The sequence below is a fragment of the Podarcis bocagei genome (assembly GCF_964188305.1).
Source record: "Podarcis bocagei genome assembly, chromosome: 6".
Taxonomy (NCBI): domain Eukaryota; kingdom Metazoa; phylum Chordata; class Lepidosauria; order Squamata; family Lacertidae; genus Podarcis; species Podarcis bocagei.
The window spans coordinates 95,796,453-95,814,703 of record NC_138130.1 but is presented as its reverse complement, the minus strand read 5'-3'; the positions used below and the strand labels follow the sequence as shown (position 1 = coordinate 95,814,703).

The following is an 18,251-nucleotide window of genomic DNA, read 5'->3' as shown; positions in this document are numbered from 1 at the left end:
GGAGAACCCCTGGCCTTCAATATGTTGTTGGATTCAAAGTTGGGAGACCAGAAGTTTCCCAAACTCTGTACTAGATTATTGGAAGGATTTGTCAATAGATTTGCTGACAGATATGTCCTTTGACTAAATGCATCCTTCCTGGATCCTGAATTGGTTGGTCATGTTGCCAGCACCTGCTATATTTCATTGTATAAAATTGATTTTTGGAGGAAGAACAACACACTTTGGGGGTGAAAAAAAAAGTGTCAAGGAAGATTTTGAATTAGCAAATTTGTGCTCTTGGACCAAGTTTCCAAACTCCCATTCTCTCTCACTGACGCTTTCATTCATTTGTGTGTGTGTTAGTTTGCCACAACTCGGAGAGCACGATTTGAGAGCTGCTCCAACATTGTTAGGTTGGAGTTTCCCCGAGATCTACTCCTCAGTGACAGAGGAAGGAAATTAAGAACAAGATCAGCAGAAGATAAAGTAAAGTGCATGTATAAATATGAAGAAGATCTGCAGAAGGGACATGGAAGAGAATTAAGAGCCTCGGACAGAAGGGCACCAGGTTGATGGACCATATGGTATTGATAGAAAGGACTGACAGAATCCGGGACCAGGGTGAAGAGACGGTGGAAGAAAATTGGAAAAAAAGTTTTTTTAAAAAAATATTTAGAAAAATGTTGCAAAATTAATGAGTGTTAGAAAAATGTTGGAATGAAATTATATGGCTTTAGTATAAATGTTATAAGGAGTTAAGTATAAATAAGTTTTAGGGTTTTAATGGTAAGATAAGGTTAAAATAAATTAAGATAATTAAATGACAGAAAACAGTGAAAGATGGAAAGGATTTGCTGAATTAATTAATAACTAGAACACAAAAAGGGAGGTGTGAGGAGGTTGATGAAACAAGTTAATGAAAGACAAAGATATGGAAATATTGGATGTGTTTTTAATTGTTTTTGCTTTTGTTTTTGTTTTGATGTATTGTGTCTTTTGCTTTTTTATATGTATTGTAATGTATTGATTTGTATTGTCTATCTTCTCTCTTTCTTTTTTACTTTTTTCTTTAATCCTTAAACTTTTAATAAATATTATATATATTTTTTAAAAAAAGAGAGAGCTGCTCCAGTTTCTCACATGGAAATAGAAGACCAAGCCTCATATAGGTCATACACACCCCTTATCAGTGCTCAAATGCTGGTGCAGAGAGTAGGCATTATCCATCCAGGGCTTGAAATGCAAAAATTCAATAAAGTCTCAGCTTTAATTAGCATGCAGCTGAGCAGAACTGCTCATCTGGTCTCCAAAAACAGCTGGTCCAAACCTCACCAGGGAGGGTGAATATTTGCAGAGAAACATTTTATGAGGCCACACACTGAGCAATACAGTGCTTTACTGTGGGGAGGCAGACAGGCTATTGAATATATTTCTGATTTATGAGGAAAAGTTGCTGCTTCCTAAGTGCTACGGAATAATGGATGCATAAATAACTGTGCTCCTTACACTACAACACCCACAAGGAACGCCACATTTTGAAACATATAGGACAGCATCAGGGATACCCTGCTTCAAACTGGGAGCCTTTGGGGCCGAATGATGGGCTCTCTGGTGGTAAGACGTTCTAGGTTACAGAATGGAAGTGGGAGATGCAATTGGTTGGATCCACCCTAGGTTAGTTCCCATTGAAATCAATGGGATTCAGGACACATTAACAGAGCTGTTAATTCCTGCTTGTATTTGAGCTTTCAAATGATGTAAACAGTGGCATAGCGTGGGGGGTGCAGGGGGGGCCGGCCGCACCGGGCACAACATCTGGGGGTTAGGGTTAGGGGGCGCAAATCCACGGGTTAGGGGGCACAAATCCACGGGTTAGGGGGCACAAATTACTTGCCTTGCCCCGGGTGCTGACAACCCACGCTATGCCACTGGATGTAAAAGCCACTTCCAAAAAACTAGCTGAATATAATGCATGTTTAGTGCTCATTTCGGTGTTATTTGATTCCAGAACATATCTGTTTGCAGCATCCTTAACCCATAAAATCAGAGAAGCAATGCCACAAAATTTGGGGTGGTATCCTGGTATACGGTTCTTTCCTGCTGACATAGGAGCCAACTGCTAGGGGCCAAGGTCCCTTTAGCCCCTCAATAAAATATTCGAGGGGGCTGGGACCCCCAAACGTTGATGGGCATTGCCATTCAAAGGTGTGTGTGCACCGCATCACGTGATTGATTATGCAGGTGGGGCTTACCTGGGCCCCCCAATATTTTATACAAGTTGGCACCCCTGTTTGCTGTTATCATGGGGGAACAGAAGCACGCAAGTGAGGAAAGGGCGGAGAATTAGCAGTGTTGTCCAATGACATCTGTTTTGCCACACCATGCCCAATGGTGCGAACAAAATTCAGTGTGGCATGCTGGTATATTGGTCAAAAAGCTACAGTTCTGTAACACAACAGATACTGCAATGTGAATGGAGCATTGGGAAACAGGAAAGAAACACCAGGAAAAACTAACACAACAATAACCACATCTGAATGCACCCTAGTCGTGACTAAATTTACCTCCAATTGATTACTACGGGAACTACCGTATTTTTTGCTCTATAAGACTCACTTTTTCCTTCCTAAAAAGCAAGAGGAAATGTATGTGTGTGTTATGGAGTGAATGCAGGCTGCTCCCCCTCGCTGTTCTGGCTTCTGAGATTGAGAATATTTTTTTTCTTGTTTTCCTCCTCCAAAAACTAGGTGCGTCTTATGGTCTGGTGCGTCTTATAGAGCGAAAAATACGGTAAGTGCAACTAACTTAAGCAATGTAATGAAGTGCCTTTCCTCTCCCCGCAATAAAGTTACCATTTCTTTAGAGACATGGGCAACAGACGTGTCTGCCAATTCGGAAAGAGATACAGCATTCTTTTCTCTTTTTTTTAAGTCCAAGAAGCAGTCACGTTCTCCTTGTCCCTTTCCTGCTCTTGACCACAGCATGTAGCCATCTGCTGAACTTACGCACAAGGAAGAAGAGAGAAGAAGAAGTCTTCCTTTCAAGCATCCAAACAGGAACCAGCAATTTGCTTCATCCCTCATTAGCACAAAGCCCTCGCAATCCTAGCACTCTGTGTACACTTCCCACAATCCCCTTCTACCAAGCAACTTTGGACTGAAAAATTAGGACCACATCATACAAGACATTTTCCCTACATCTCAATGGGGAATGCCAGGTTGTGTCTAGGGATGCCGGAGAATTCTGATGAAAATGGGCATGGAAATTGCCAGTGTCCTCTTGTCCATCCCATGTCTGGAATGACAATTATTCAAACGAAAAAGATTGGCATTCACAATTGGTGCTGCTTTCGGTCCTGTATACCTGAAGGAGCGTCTCCACCCCCATCGTTCAGCCCGGACACTGAGATCCAGCGCTGAGGGCCTTCTGGCGGTTCCCTCATTGCGAGAAGTGAGTCTACAGGGAACCAGACAGAGGGCCTTCTCGGTAGTGGCACCCGCCCTGTGGAACGCCCTCCCATCAGATGTCAAAGAGATAAATAATTACCTGACATTCAGAAGACATCTTAAGGCAGCCCTGTTCAGGGAAGTTTTTAATATGTAATGCTGTACTGTTTTTAACACTGATTGGGAGCCGCCCAGAGTGGCTGGGGAAACTCAGCCAGATGGGCGGGGTATAAATAATAAATTTATTATTATTATTATTATTATTATTATTATTATTATTATTATTATTATTATTATTTCACTCCACCAGCAATATATAATTGATTACTCACCCCCGCACTGCCATTTGCACTGCATTTCCTTTGTGTTGAATGGTGTCGAATAACAAAATAATAACATAATTATGTAAAATTTCACTACAGCAGAGAGGAAGCCAAGTAATGTCTTTGCTGAAATCTGAACTGCAGCAGAATGGAAACGGTACTACATGTGAATGTGATGTTAACATATGAGAGTGCTGGAGGTGAAAGAGTTAAACAGGTTACCCAAGGGGGTGGAGTCAGAGGGACTATAAAACCAGCTCTGGGAGGGGCAAAGGGAGGAGTTCGTTGGGAGTTGGGTGGTTGGTTGGAGTGGAAGTGAATTGGGATAGAGTCTGTGGGTAGGTTGAGTTAGTGTAGCAAAATAAGCTGAGTCATGAATAGTTAGGGGCTAGGAAGATAGGTAAATATCTGAGAGGTGGTTTAGTGAGTGAGAACAGGTAGCGGAAGTTATAGATCTGGATAGGCACCCCATGATTGTAACTGACCGATATCGTTTATTATATCGCTTGTTAAACTGCAATAAATAAACAAAAGTTTATGTTCCAATATCCAGGTAGGGCCTGGGTAGGGGCAGGAAGAAATAAAGTGGTGGCACAGGGATCAATAGATGATGAAACGTCCGGGGACCCTGTGTGATCGCCACAGTGACCAACATGGGTTGGAATATAAATCAGCGCCTTGCTACATCCTTAGTTGGGTCCAGCAGGTCACTTGAAGAGGGAAGCAATTTTCAGCAATTCACCCTCCACCTTGCAGCCTCACCGCCCCCCCCCCCAAATCTGCTCCAGAGGGTTGTGGGACCAAACAAAGCAGATTGATTAGAGCACAGGGGCTGCAAAGGAGAATCACATAAAATTTCTTCCCTCCCTGTTCTGCTGATGGAAGACTTACCATGAGCCAAGAAACACCACTGGAAACTACTTGAGGTTTATAGAGTGGCTATTGGAAGGTGGTGGACTCTCCTTCCTTGGAGATTTTTAAACAGAGGTTGGATGGCCTTCTTACAGGGATTCTTTAGCTCTGATTCCTGCATTGCAGGGGGTTGGACTAGATGACTCTATAATTCTAGGAGTCCATGACTTCATGGATATTTTCAAAGATGCTGCAGAACCTCTGTAGATTGACAGTATTAAAACATCTACAGTGACTTAACTGCTTCCTCTTTCCCAGAGTTAAAATCAGCCATCTCTCCTCACATCTCATTTAGCTCCAGTTTAGAACCGTCAAGGACCGTCATCATTCATTATTACTACTCAGTTAAAAAATAAATTTTTGGACCACTTGATTGTGTGCGGGAAGCATTTCAAAATGTGTAATCTTTTAAATATACTGCAATTGCTACATTTTAACAGAACAAGAGCAGAAATGAATCAGAGAGGATTTGAAAAGTTTTCTTTGGTAAATTTTAACTCACATCTCCATGAAAAAAAAAAAAACCCACCTTCCAAAGTATTTCACATTTTCACAAAGTACTTCCAAAGTAATTCACATTTCCTTCACAAATTCAGTTCTACTGGAAAATGACTTCTCTCCAATTTAGGTGTGTTAGGAAATAAGAGACAGAAATGAACTTAATTGGGAAGGCACAAATGTCTTTGACAGATCTAACTCCATGACTTAGTTCATACAGCAACAATAAACTATGATTTCCTACTGCATGAGTCACAGCAAACCTTGTGCTCCCTATTCGTCTCCTCTTTCATATACCAGAAAGAGGAGCATGGAAGCTCAACAGTTCCATGTAACATCCAAACTCAGGGGACTGCAGTTTGCTTAAATTATGGGTGCTGCAGGACTACTTTCTAATGGACAACGGCAGGACTACTGGCTTGGAAACAAACTTTTGAGGTTCCTGAAAGCATTCTCCAAAGGAGAGTCAAGATTTCAAAGATCAGCACACGCATCCTCTGTATTCTCTTTGCAATCTATGCGGTAGCTCAGAACAATATCTGACTCAGAAAAGGGTTCCTTCTAGTTTGAGCTTCCCATCACCCTCCCTACCCTTCTCTTTTCCTGCTTTCCAGCGAGGATGGTGGTACAGATTGCAGGCTGAAGGCCATTTTTCTTCCTTTTACTCCACCATGCACAATAGTAGTGGCCACTGAGAAGACTCAAACTTCTAGGTGCTACTGCTCTGTCAGTCCTGCCATAGGACAAAGCACATCTGGACAACAAGGGCAGAGAGGAGAGAGTGAAACAATCTTCCTTCTTCCTGCTCTCTAATCTTGCCAGCCTTGCCAACCCTGCTAGAAGGTAAAGAAAAGGATTGATAGGGAGGGTATTTGGGTAGCTGATAGGAAGGTGGTGTTGAATCCTTAAGACCCCAGGATCGGCGCAGGAAACGAATAATTTGTTTCAAGATAGTTTCCAAAAACTAATTGGTTTATCTGGGACTCCAATGGAGAGTTCATTTGGGGGTTTGTTCACCCATCTCTTGTACAGTGGTTGCAAATGGGATCCGTTCCGGAGGCCCATTGGCAACATGAATAGAACGCAACCCGCAGTGGCACATCTGCGCACGGACGGGTCACAATTCGCCACTTCTGCACATGCGCATGACGTCATTTTGTGCGTTTGCGCATCCGCGAGTGGCAAAACCCGGAAGTAACCCTTTCCGGTACTTCCGGGTCGCCGCGGGACGCAACCTGAGAAAATGTACCATGAAGCAAATGTAACATGAGGTATGACTGTATTAAATTATGGTTTCAGAACATATCTGGATCCGAAGCCAGTTTGATCCTGGCTTGTTCTTATTGTGGGAAGGTTTACTTTAGCAGAGTTAAACAATCCCCTTTACAGTGGTGCCTCAGGTTAAGTACTTAATTCATTCTGGAGGTCGGTTCTTAACCTGAAACTGTTCTTAACCTGAAGCACCACTTTAGCTAATGGGGCCTCCCGCTGCTGCCGCGCTGCTGGAGCCCGATTTCTGTTATCATCCTGAAGCAAAGTTCTTAACCTGAAGCACTATTTCTGGGTTAGCGGAGTCTGTAACCTGAAGCGTATGTAACCTGAGGTGGTTGTTTTCTGCTGCTCCAGAGAAGCGGACACGGAGCAATGGATCCAAACTACAAGAAAGAAGATTCCACGTAAACATTAGGAAGAATTTCCTGACAGTAAGAGCTGTTCGACAGTGGAATTTGCTGCCAAGGAGAGTGGTGGAGTCTCCTTCTTTGGAGGTCTTTAAGCAGAGGCTTGACAACCATATGTCAGGAGTGCTCTGATGGTGTTTCCTGCTTGGCAGGGGGTTGGACTCGATGGCCCTTGTGGTCTCTTCCAACTCTATGATTCTATGATTCCTGTGGGCCACTGTATAAGTTTATGCAGCAATCAGCTTGTTGCTGACTCGTCTGAGTTCTACTAATAAAAATGCCTTCCTGGTTAAAGATCCCTTTGAATCCCTCTTAAAGAATACACACACGAATCTGATTCATGTTAATATAAAACTATTTTACTCTCAGATTCATTCAGGTTTACAGAACTGTACCTGAAGGCAGGCTTAGGTTACATAACAAGCAAATAAACTACAGTGGTGCCTCGCAAGACGAAAAGAATCCGTTCTGTGATTCTCTTCGTCTAGCGGTTTTTTTGTCTTGCGAAGCAACCTCATTGATGGATAGCGGATTAGCGCTATTAGCGGCTTTTAGCGGCTTATCGGCTTATCGGATCAGCTGATCAGCTGATAAGCGGCTTAGAAAAGGGGGGGGGAGGAAAAAAACCCCGCAGGAACTCGCAAGACATTTTCGTCTTGCAAAGCAAGCCCATAGGAGATTCGTTTTGCGAAGCACCTCCAAAACGGAAAACTCTTTCGTCTAGCGAGTTTTCCGTCTTGCGAGGCATTCGTCTTGTGGGGCACCACTGTATACCAGAGGAAAGTTGGTCCTGAGGTGACTGCAACTGAGCAGTTATCTTTCAAAACTACCAGCAACCGACAAACTGGTTGTCACAGCAACCGGTTAGAACACGAAGGCCGTTAGTCCTCTGTCGGAATGTTGCACTTGACTGCACATTTACATCCCACACTTATCAACCAGCATTTAAACAAATCACAGTTCCCAAAGTCTGGATTCAACAGGATTCTCCTTTCATTCATGAAGCATGTACTGTACAACACAACCGCAATGCAACTAGAAGGTTGACGCATTCGCTTCCACCACACAGGCAAAAAAGAAGAAGAATTTTATCCTGCTCTGACTTTGCGGATGATTAATCCAAATTGCCCTCCACAATCCCAAAGGAGTCAAATTAACAGAGAAAGAGAGGGAGAGACCTTGTGCAAGTTCTCCTATTGATTTCAACTGTTCAACTGAGCCTAGCTCCATTTTCACACTGAGGGTCCCAAGATATTCCACTGTGCTAATCAGTCATGTATTTAATTGCTACTTACCTGCTACAGCATCTGAGATCCATCACAGAAGCCTCTTTAATTAGGGATTAAAGAGGAAGCCAAATACGATAGCACACTGTTCCTGACAGGAAGGTAAATTAAATATAGTACTTCATTCTAGCCTGGGCAGGGGGGAGAGAAATTACTGTAGAAGTAACTATTTTTTATTACACAAATCCATTTGAAACAAATCCCATCCATTCTGTTTCTCTCGTTCTACACGCAACTGTTTACTTGGCTTAGGGTTTCCTGACCTGGTGGAAAAGTTTGAAATTGTTTTGCTGAACTATATGTCTTTTAGCCCTTTTAGATTCTTAGGGTCGAATACAGCTATTGTTTGGAAACTGGCAAACAATACCTACTAAAGAATAACACATACAGAACCATGAGAAGTCTTGTCCTTAGTTTTGGTTGGGAATTTCAAGAAAGTCAATGCAGTTTTGAAATCAGTGGCGTAAATCAGGGCAGTTTTGAAAGTTTCACTCCACCACCTTGATTCAAAACGCTTTCCAGTTCTATACAAACATAAACAAAACCTGCTCCCTGATTCCAGGAACCACCATGCAATTATTATTATTATTTTACTACAATATCTTAAGAAATGTCCAAATGCAAAGCAGACAAGCATCTTTCCAAAATATACAGCATGTAAGAGAAGGCTGTGAGGGACACGGGTGGCGCTGTGGGTTAAACCACAGAGCCTAGGACTTGCCGATCAGAAGGTCAGCAGTTCGAATCCCCGCGACAGGGTGAGCTCCCGTTGCTCGGTCCCTGCTCCTGCCAACCTAGCAGTTCAAAAGCATCTCAAAGTGCAAGTAGATAAATAGGTACCGCTCCGGCGGGAAGGTAAACAGCATTTCCGTGCGCTGCTCTGGTTTGCCAGAAGCGGCTTAGTCATGCTGGCCACATGACCCAGAAGCTGTACGCCGGCTCCCTCGGCCAATAAAGCGAGATGAGCGCCGCAACCCCAGAGTCGGCCACAACTGGACCTAATGGTCAGGGGTCCCTTTACCTTTAAGAGAAGGCTGTGAGGTGGAAGATTCCACAAGCACCTCTCCCCTGCCTTGGCAATAACAACAACAATAAATTCCACCACTATCACTGTCGAGCTGTTCGACAGTGGAATTTGCTGCCAAGGAGTGTGGTGGAGTCTCCTTCTTTGGAGGTCTTTAAGCAGAGGCTTGACAACCATATGTCAGGAGTGCTCTGATGGTGTTTCCTGCTTGGCAGGGGGTTGGACTCGATGGCCCTTGTGGTCTCTTCCAACTCTATGATTCTATGATTCTATGATTCTAATTCCATGACCTTTCACGACACTTCAAATCAGCTGCTTGAGAAGGTTGCCTCACTCTGCTTATTGTAAGATCAATGCAGCCTATAACACGCTACCAATTCTCCAACATCCCAGATCAGACCCACAAGTGTGTATATGAAGTCCTGTCATCTGGGCAGCCCACGACCTCCACACACACTGTCACTTCAGTGCTGCTAATGCAGTGGTTTGACTTCAGCCATTGTCTCTCAAGACAGATGGACGACAACAACATTGCTTACTCATTAAGTGAAGCACATTGGGGCCAGAAAGCCCCACAAAACCCAAATGCACTGGCTTACATTGAGCCACGTTTTCCATTTCAATTCCCATTTGCCCAGTTTGGAGAGAGCCTTTCGGAGCAGCACATGAATCGCTTTTTGTTCTTTACCACCCTGCCCAATTTGGCATCGACAGCAAACTTGGCCACTGCACTGCTCACCACAAAATCCAGCTCATTTATGAACATTTATCTTTGCACGTACAAATGGATGGATACCATTAACTCCTAAGCAGAAAGTAAGTGCTATGTTAATGGCAAAACCTGTTATTATCCCCGGCCCTGGATGCCTAACACCCACGGAGAGGAATATTTGAAGCAGGTTTCATGTTCCCTGCAATGCACACCAGTCCTGCTTCCACTACCCTCTGCCCACCACAACGACAGCAAATTTCTTCATAGCTTTATGCCTCCCACTTACTGGAAGGAGATACTAATGGCAACGCTGGGTACTGCCTTATACCAGGTCAGACAGTTTGTCCATCTAGTCCTATAAGACCTACTCTGATGGACAGCAACTCCCTAGGGCATGGGAGGCAACATCTCCAGATGTCGCTGGACTACAATACCACTATTCCTGGTCATTGGCCATACTGGCTGCGGCTGATGGGAATTATAGTCCAACAACATATTGAGGGCAACACATTGGCTACACCTGCCCTAGGGCCTGGGGCAGAGGCCTTCCAGGTCACCTGCTACCCGTTCCTTTTTAAACTTGAGATACTAGTGGTGGAAACTGGGACCTTCCACCTGAAAAGGATGTGCTCTACCTGACCTGCCAAGTGCCCCAGGGAAAAAAATGGCCATCCCATTTTTTCACGCAAGATCTTGGTGGCCATTTTGGGTGCCACAATATCACATGCTCTAGGGCCACTCTCTAGCTCCCAAAAAGTGGTTTGGGGGGGCTAGAGCAGGGGTTGGCAACCTAAGGCCCAGGGGCCACAAGTGGGCCAAGGGGTCGTTTAACTGGCCCATGAGGCACGCCCCAACAGAGCTGCCCACTTGGTGAGTCCCCATGCGCAGCGCAGCACAGGGACTCACTTCCGCGGTGCTGGAAATCGCATCTGTGTAGACGCAGACACTGGAAATCGTGGGCGCACAAGTGCATGCAATCCAATCCACAGAGAGACCTCTGCTGGAGTGAACCCTTCCAACCTCTAGGCTAGAGTGTGGCATGGGTCACATGACATGCCCGGACCACGTCCTAGAAGACACGTGTTCCGGTTTCGGATTCAAAAAAGTAGGATGGTATGCTCTACCACTAAGCTATACCCCCTCAAGTTGACCCTCTAATCTTTGTCAAAAGACTCCACTACAGAGATGGAAGTCAGGGAGCAGCTTATAGTTACTCTGGCTTCTTTTTTCTTATTTTCAAGATATATTTATTTACACCACTATAAGGCCCAACCAAATCCTCTGAGTGGCTTGCACAATGGAATGCATATATCGAGGGCAGGGAATAATACATCAGGAAAACAGAGCAATAAACAATAGCATAAGACTGTGTAATACAATGTCTTAAAAAAGGAGAGGGATACACAATGAGGACCCCACCTCTACAATAACCCTTGCCTCTTGGGGTTCCCAATCTGACAGCCAAGAAAGATGACCCATCTCACATTTTCAGAATCTGGGTTAACTAAACAGGTAAACTGCTGCGTACACTACATTGTTACAGCCCCATAAGGAAGAAAATAAAAACCTCTGGCACATACCATTAAATGACTGTGCTATTGTAAAGAAATTGGTGCCATTCACAAAAATACAGCCTTGTAAGTAAAAAAAATGATGATGCTGATATCTGGTAAAGCAATTTTTTTCTTTCGAAAAATGTTTAACAGTGCAGTGCAGCCAGCAAACACAGAAGTAGCTGAGCTATGGAGCTTATAAGCTTAGTGAGAGTGTTATCACTTGAGGGACAATTCAGAGCCTTTCAGCAAAATTGTATACATGGATTTAGGGGTGGTTACTTTTGTTTTGATTGCAAGAGTTTGCTCCCTGCACGTCCCACTGGAAGTGTTTTCCTTGAAGGGAACATCTGCGGCCTGAAAAATTGCACCACCACGTTATAATCTGCTGCCTGAAATAGTTATGTTTAAAGAATCGGAGGATCGGAGGCAAAGGTGAATAATTCTCATTTTGTGAGGAAGGGGTGAACAGCAGCAACATTAACTGTGCGTGTCAGGATTGTCAACAAGTCTAGAGAAAAAGAAAAGTCTGATCTACTACTGAGTAACAGTGGTTTAATATTCAAAATCAACAGCTTCTCATGGCACAAAGCTAAATAATATTACCTGCTGATTGTTCCAATAAGTCATAGAAAGTGGCCTTCTAGAAAGGCAGGCTATTTGTTCATCTAGCCTAGTAGTTTCCACTCTGTCAGCAGCTCTACCAGTCGTCTGCTAGCACATCATTTTAACTGGAGGAGCCAGGATTGAATACAGGACTGTCTGTGCAAACACAGGAAGATAAAGGCAGGCAACATCAACCCTGCTGTGTGAGAATTGCTTGCAGACAACTGCAGTGCCTGGAGACAGACAGTCAGGTTGTGTATCCATAGCAGTGAACAGAGGAGGAATGACCGCTGGGAGGAGCGCAGAGAGAAGAAATGCCATGGTACATCTGCATCAGCCCAACCGGACGCCTTCATCTGCCCCAGCTGCAACAAAACACGTCTTTCCCATATCAATCTCTAGAGCCACAGCAGACGCTGCAACCTTACAACAGTTTGAGTTTACCCCCCAAACCAAACTGCTCCATTGTCTCCTGAGACAGACGGATGCCAACATACACATATACAGTCATACCTCGGGTTAAATGTGCTTCAGGTTGAGCGTTTTCAGGTTACGCTCTGCGGCAACCTGGAAGTAACAGAACACATTACTTCCAGGTTTCGCCGCTCGCACATGCGCAGATGCTCAAAATGACGTCATGTGCATGAAAAGAGGCGAATCTCAACCTGTGCATACACAGACTCACAGACACAGGTTGCGTTCACTTTAGGATGCGAACAGGGCTCCGGAACGGATCCCGTTCGCATCCAGAGGGACCACTGTAGTTTATTCCTGTTAGTAGACATCATGCTACAAAATGATAGAAAAAACACTAGAATGGCACACATGCTGAACTAAAGAGTTGCAGCAGAGCTTTCCAAACTTTTCAGGTTGGTGATGTACTTTTTAGACATGCATCATTTCGTGACACAGTAATTACACACACACACACACACACACATTTTAATTGGGGTTTTTTACATATCATTTCCAACATTCATTTAACATAACTTCTTATCTTATACAATATTTTAGACATCCGTCAACCACCTCTGATGATTTTCCATTCTTTATCACTTATTCTGCATTTCTTACTTTCTCTATTACTCTTAATTATCATTAACTAATGGTTCTCTTCATAGTCTTTCTTGCAATATTTCAAATGGTCCTCCTTACAGAACTTCTTGCAGTCCTACTAGTGTAATCTGTTCATTAAATTGCTTTTCACGTAATTCATATATTCAGTCTTCTAAGAATCTCTGGTCCCGCAGGTTTCGAATCCTTCCTGTTAATTTATCTAATTCTGCATAGTTCACGACACAGTTATTCAGCTTTACTAGCAAACGGGCGGTTAAACCATCCCTTTATAAGAGCTTTCAAGTGACACACCTATACACTGCAGCCGACACACTAACGTGTCGTGACACGCATTTTGGAAAGCTCTGAGTTACAGTGGCCCAGATGGATTCATTTGGAAGCCTGGCATTTTGAGTTGCTGGCACCATGGTGTGGAGCATGATCGCTGCAGAGATTTGACAGGCATCCTCAACTTTTGGCTTTCAGGCACCTCTTGAAGTCCTTTTTATGCTGATACGACTTTGCTGCTGCTCAAAATTTTCCTGAGTAGCCAGCCATTTGAATGATTTTTCTGTATTGCTTTTAGAAGGTTTTATGTGGCTGCTCACCACCCTGAAGTTTTGCAAGAGGGCAGGATAGAGCTGCAATTGAAATGTGATTGCCCTGCTGCCAGTAGGTTGTCATTATAGCACTTTTCCTTCACTTTGTGGAAGAAGGAAGGATGAAATTGAGACAATGATGTCCCAAAGGAGCTTTCATCAAATAGGGACATCCGGAGTATGTCTAAGAGGAACCTCTCATGGACAAGTGCCTGATCATCACTGTAATCATCACTCCTGAACACCATCACAACTACTCATTTCCAGGAGGCTTGTACAGGATAAACCCCTGCTGGGTTGTGCCCTTCCTTGAACTGGACATCTCACAGGGCAGGAAGCTATCTAAATCTCATCACACACACACACACACACACAAGTTCTAATGTGCCCTGTGATCTCAGCAAGCAGGTTGCTAAGGCAACTAATGATTATAGCTGCTGGGTAAAATTTGTAGAATTGTTAATCAATTTCAATCTTGATACTGAGCTTTAGCAGCTTAAAAAAAAACAAAAAACCAAAGGAACCAATGAGAAGGAAGCAGCACAGCTTCAAAAGCAGATCCTTTATTTTAAACAATTTCACACAACTATAAAACATAACAGTGTTCTTTTCTTCAGCATCACTTTGCAAGTGTGCATTAGCAGACAGAAGTGCTGCGAAACAACCGTACAGACTTTGGGTTCAAATCCCAAATCAGCCAAGAAGCTTGCGAAGGGGTGGTTGTGGACAAGAACAATCTAACCCACCACACAAGGTTGTTGTGAAGATAAAATGTCGCTTCTCGGCCTTTTGGCTAAGATCAAGTGTGTGTAGGATAAAATGTGGACAAGATAGGGAGGACACAACATGTGATATACCACAAGCTCCTTGAAGAAAAGGAGACAGACAATAGACAGAGACTTCTGCATTGTTGAGTGGCATCCAGCTAAGTCAAAGTAGACCCATTAACATCCATCAAGTTTAGTCCATTGTTTTTAATGAAGCTACATTGAGTATGATTAACAACAGTTATCAGTTATTAGGTTGATCTGCTGTGGCAAGGAATCATCTTCTCCCAGTTGACTAAACAAGAGAGCATTAGTTAGTTATTTCCCTGCCTCCTTAAACCTTTGGTCCCCCAGATGTTGCTGGACAGATGTTGCTGTTCCCATCATCCTTGGGAATACCAAGCTGGCTGAGGCTGATGGGAATTGGAACACCACAACATCTGGCAGCCCATATTTTAAGTTTGCCATCTCAGCTATACCACCATTTACGCACTGTCCAGCATAGGAGTCCTATCTCCTCTGGCCTTCACCTTCTATTCACAGTTAAGACTTATGTGGTCCAATAGTCTCTTTAATCATGCACTACAGGATCTCCCCCCTCAACCAACTGCAAACTTAAGAATTAAATCATATTCACAACAATCCTTATTGCAAATAAGGGGGACCATACCTCTGGCACAATGTTGTACAACTTACACAGGTCATCTGAAAGTTGACTTGAGGAAACTTGTAGCACATAAATCAGTGTTTTGTGTGTGTGGGGTGGCAGCTTTTAAATATGAATTTATGCAAATCCTATTAGACTTGGGCTGCTGAAGAAGCACATATCCAGAACAGATTCTATGCCATTACGGCTGATGCATAAGCTGACCTTTCAATAGTCCTCTGCATTCTGAAAAGTAAGGAGGGATTACGGTACTCTTTCTCTCCATTGTTAAGCTCATGCCATTCATATTTCCACCATATAAACTAAGCTTCTTCTTCTACACCTATCTTAATTCAGTGCAGGCAGATGGCACCGGAAGGAGAACTCAGCAAAGAATTAATGGCTCTGGTGCCTTTTCCAGATGTTCTGGACTACAAGACCCATTTGTCCTTTCCAGCATGGTCAATAGTCTGGGATGATGGGAGCTGCATTCTACACCACCTGTAAGGCACTGTGAACACCACTTGGATGGCTTTATGCTGCAAAGTGGTCTATACATTTGTTTAATTAATATATAAGTTGGGAGAGGCTATTCTATAACTTCATTGTTGCCGTCCATATGACAAGACCCCAAAAGAAATTCAGAATGAAATAAAACATCAGCCCAATTGTTTCATTACTGTGATATGTTAATACATGGTATATGTTATACGTTATGTTTTGATTCATTAGACAGATATATTCCCTTAAAACACAGTAGGAATCAGCACGTAAGCCAGGGATGGAGACCACCCATTCTCCTCAGTCCACACCTCTCACCAGGCCTGCTGTGTGTGTGTGTGCTCTCTCTCTCACACGCACAGGGGCTCCAGCTCCCGGGGCCGAGCCCTTTGGGCCCCCCCAAATATTACTGATGTAGGGGCCAGCCCCCATGTCTAAAAAGCACAGAGGTGAAGCATGGAGCCAAGCACAGCATAGCTCCAGTAGCCGGCTCCTCCTCCTCTGCCACACAGGGGAGGGAGGGTCCAATAAGACTCCCATTGTAGGTGGTGCAAGGAGGAGGAGTCACCCGCCATTGAAACTGCAAGGCTGCTGCACTTTGCTCCACCCCAGCGCCTCCTGATATCCTGACATCAATGCCACATGTTTGACATGCTGCCACCCCTCCCCAAATCGTCTGTGCACACTGGTGCCTCTACACATGTGTGCGTGTGCACACACACACCCCAATAACTTTAACCTAACTGGATTGCATCCTTGAACTCTACTAATGCCTCTTTCTTGCTGAATGGAAAGTTGGAAGTAAGGCTGTAGAAAGATTTTACTTCTACATAGCTGGCATATATATATATATACGAAAGCAAATATATATATATATATACACATACACACACACACACACACACACACACACACACACACAGTGGTACCTCGGGTTACATACACTACGGGTTACAGACGCTTCAGGTTACAGACTCCACTAACCCAGAAATAGTACCTCGGTTAAGAACTTTGCTTCAGGATGAGAACAGAAATCGCACGCCGACAGTGGGAGGCCCCCTTAGCTAAAGTGGTGCTTCAGGTTAAGAACAGTTTCAGGTTAAGAACGGACCTCCAGAACGAATTAAATTCTTAACCCAATGTACCACTATATATATATATATAGAGAGAGAGAGAGAGAGAGAGAGAGAGAGATTTCCTACCTGCCCTTCACCACAAGGCCCCAGGGTGGGTTACAGCAATCTAATAATACAGTTATAAAAGGAGGTTGAACACCATCACAATGATAAACCAAGAAACAAAGGGAACAGAATCTACCATACAGAAGTGAGAGACACACCAGTGTTTGCCGCCTGCCCATCTGTTCCAAGATAGCAGGGTCATAACATGGCTCACCACTCCAAAGCTTTTCTCAAAGATTTCTCCAGATGTAAAATGTAGAACCGTTTACTTCTGGAGATCAGTCAGGTAGAGATGGCTGGGTGCTTCTGCTGGCTGCTAAGAACATCCCATTTCCATTGTTGAAGTAGCTAGGTCAGCATCTTGGGTAATGGCCCTAAGTATGGATCTTTAGTATCAGAAAGGAAGTTGTTTCATGCTGGGGGTGTGTGTGTGCAAATTAGCAGCCAACCCGCCTCCCTCACCTGGCTCCTCTTGTGATATTAATGCTGTGAACCTGTCCAGGTTGTATATATGTGTAAATGAACGATATATCCACAGTCTCTGCTGTTCCTCATTCCAAGGAAACCCTCTGAGCTCTCACACTGCTCAGAGATTGGGGTGGCATTCAACAATATATTATGTGAGTTCAGAAGACCATTTTAAATTGCAGGGCAGAAACAGCACAGTAGGCGTCCCTCGATTAGTGTCTCCTATTCTTTTCTCCCTTTTCTTATTTTCTCTCACCGTACCCTCATCTCTCAATCTTTAAATGGGGGGGAAAATAAATTATGTTTCCCTAAGCTTATAAACTCTTTATCTTGCATGAGAGTCCCACTCTCTCTTCATTCAATTTATTGGTTAAGTTTGGTTCTTCTTCTTCATCATCATCATCTTCTTCTTCTCCACCTCCACCTTCCTTTATTTGCGCACTGTTGCTCACTCGGCGTCTTATCCTTGGCTGTGCCTCACTGTCTTCCAGGAGCTATTCCAAGTCCCAAATATATTTCCTAAATATCTCCCGCAAGACACTCGCCTAGTTGCTTTTCCGAACAATTTTTTTACAAATCGCATACGTATATGAATACACTGCCTTCCTATAAAGTACAGATGGATACACAGGGCAATTTAAAAATGAAATTAGCATGGATAAGACACTCCAGCACTTGTCCTTGGCTGATTTTTTTTGTGGGGTAAAAGATTTGTGTGACATGTACTCAAACTGTCAACTCGCTAGCCTAGAACTTTCACGGAGGAGAAACCGGCAGGAATATTATAAACCCACATACATATATACACACACAGAGAGAGAAATGGTAATTTCATTCTGTAGTCAATGTCAAATTGTGCATCCAGCTGAAAAGAAGAACTTTCGGGAATATCTTAATAGGTTACATGCAATGTCATATCCATAATGTATTCCGCTGAGGAGAATACTTAAAAAGCACCTGTTAATGTATTTATGCTATCAAATACATCTTCAAGGAGCCTTCAAGCATGTCT

General features: G+C 43.6%; 1 protein-coding gene and 2 long non-coding RNA genes across 3 annotated transcripts in view; 1 reads left to right on the top strand and 2 right to left on the bottom strand.

Annotated features, from left to right (window-relative positions):
- The window catches only part of DLG2 (discs large MAGUK scaffold protein 2), a 907,935-nt gene that overhangs the window by 421,133 nt on the left and 468,551 nt on the right, over window positions 1-18,251 (bottom strand). The window lies entirely within an intron of this gene.
- LOC308588860 lies at window positions 7,178-7,766 on the bottom strand. Its single transcript, XR_014008940.1, has 2 exons — window positions 7,608-7,766; window positions 7,178-7,272 (listed from the first exon to the last, which is right to left on the bottom strand). It is a non-coding gene; the product is annotated as an uncharacterized lncRNA (long non-coding RNA).
- LOC308588868 lies at window positions 7,832-8,682 on the top strand. Its single transcript, XR_014008948.1, has 2 exons — window positions 7,832-8,228; window positions 8,454-8,682. It is a non-coding gene; the product is annotated as an uncharacterized lncRNA (long non-coding RNA).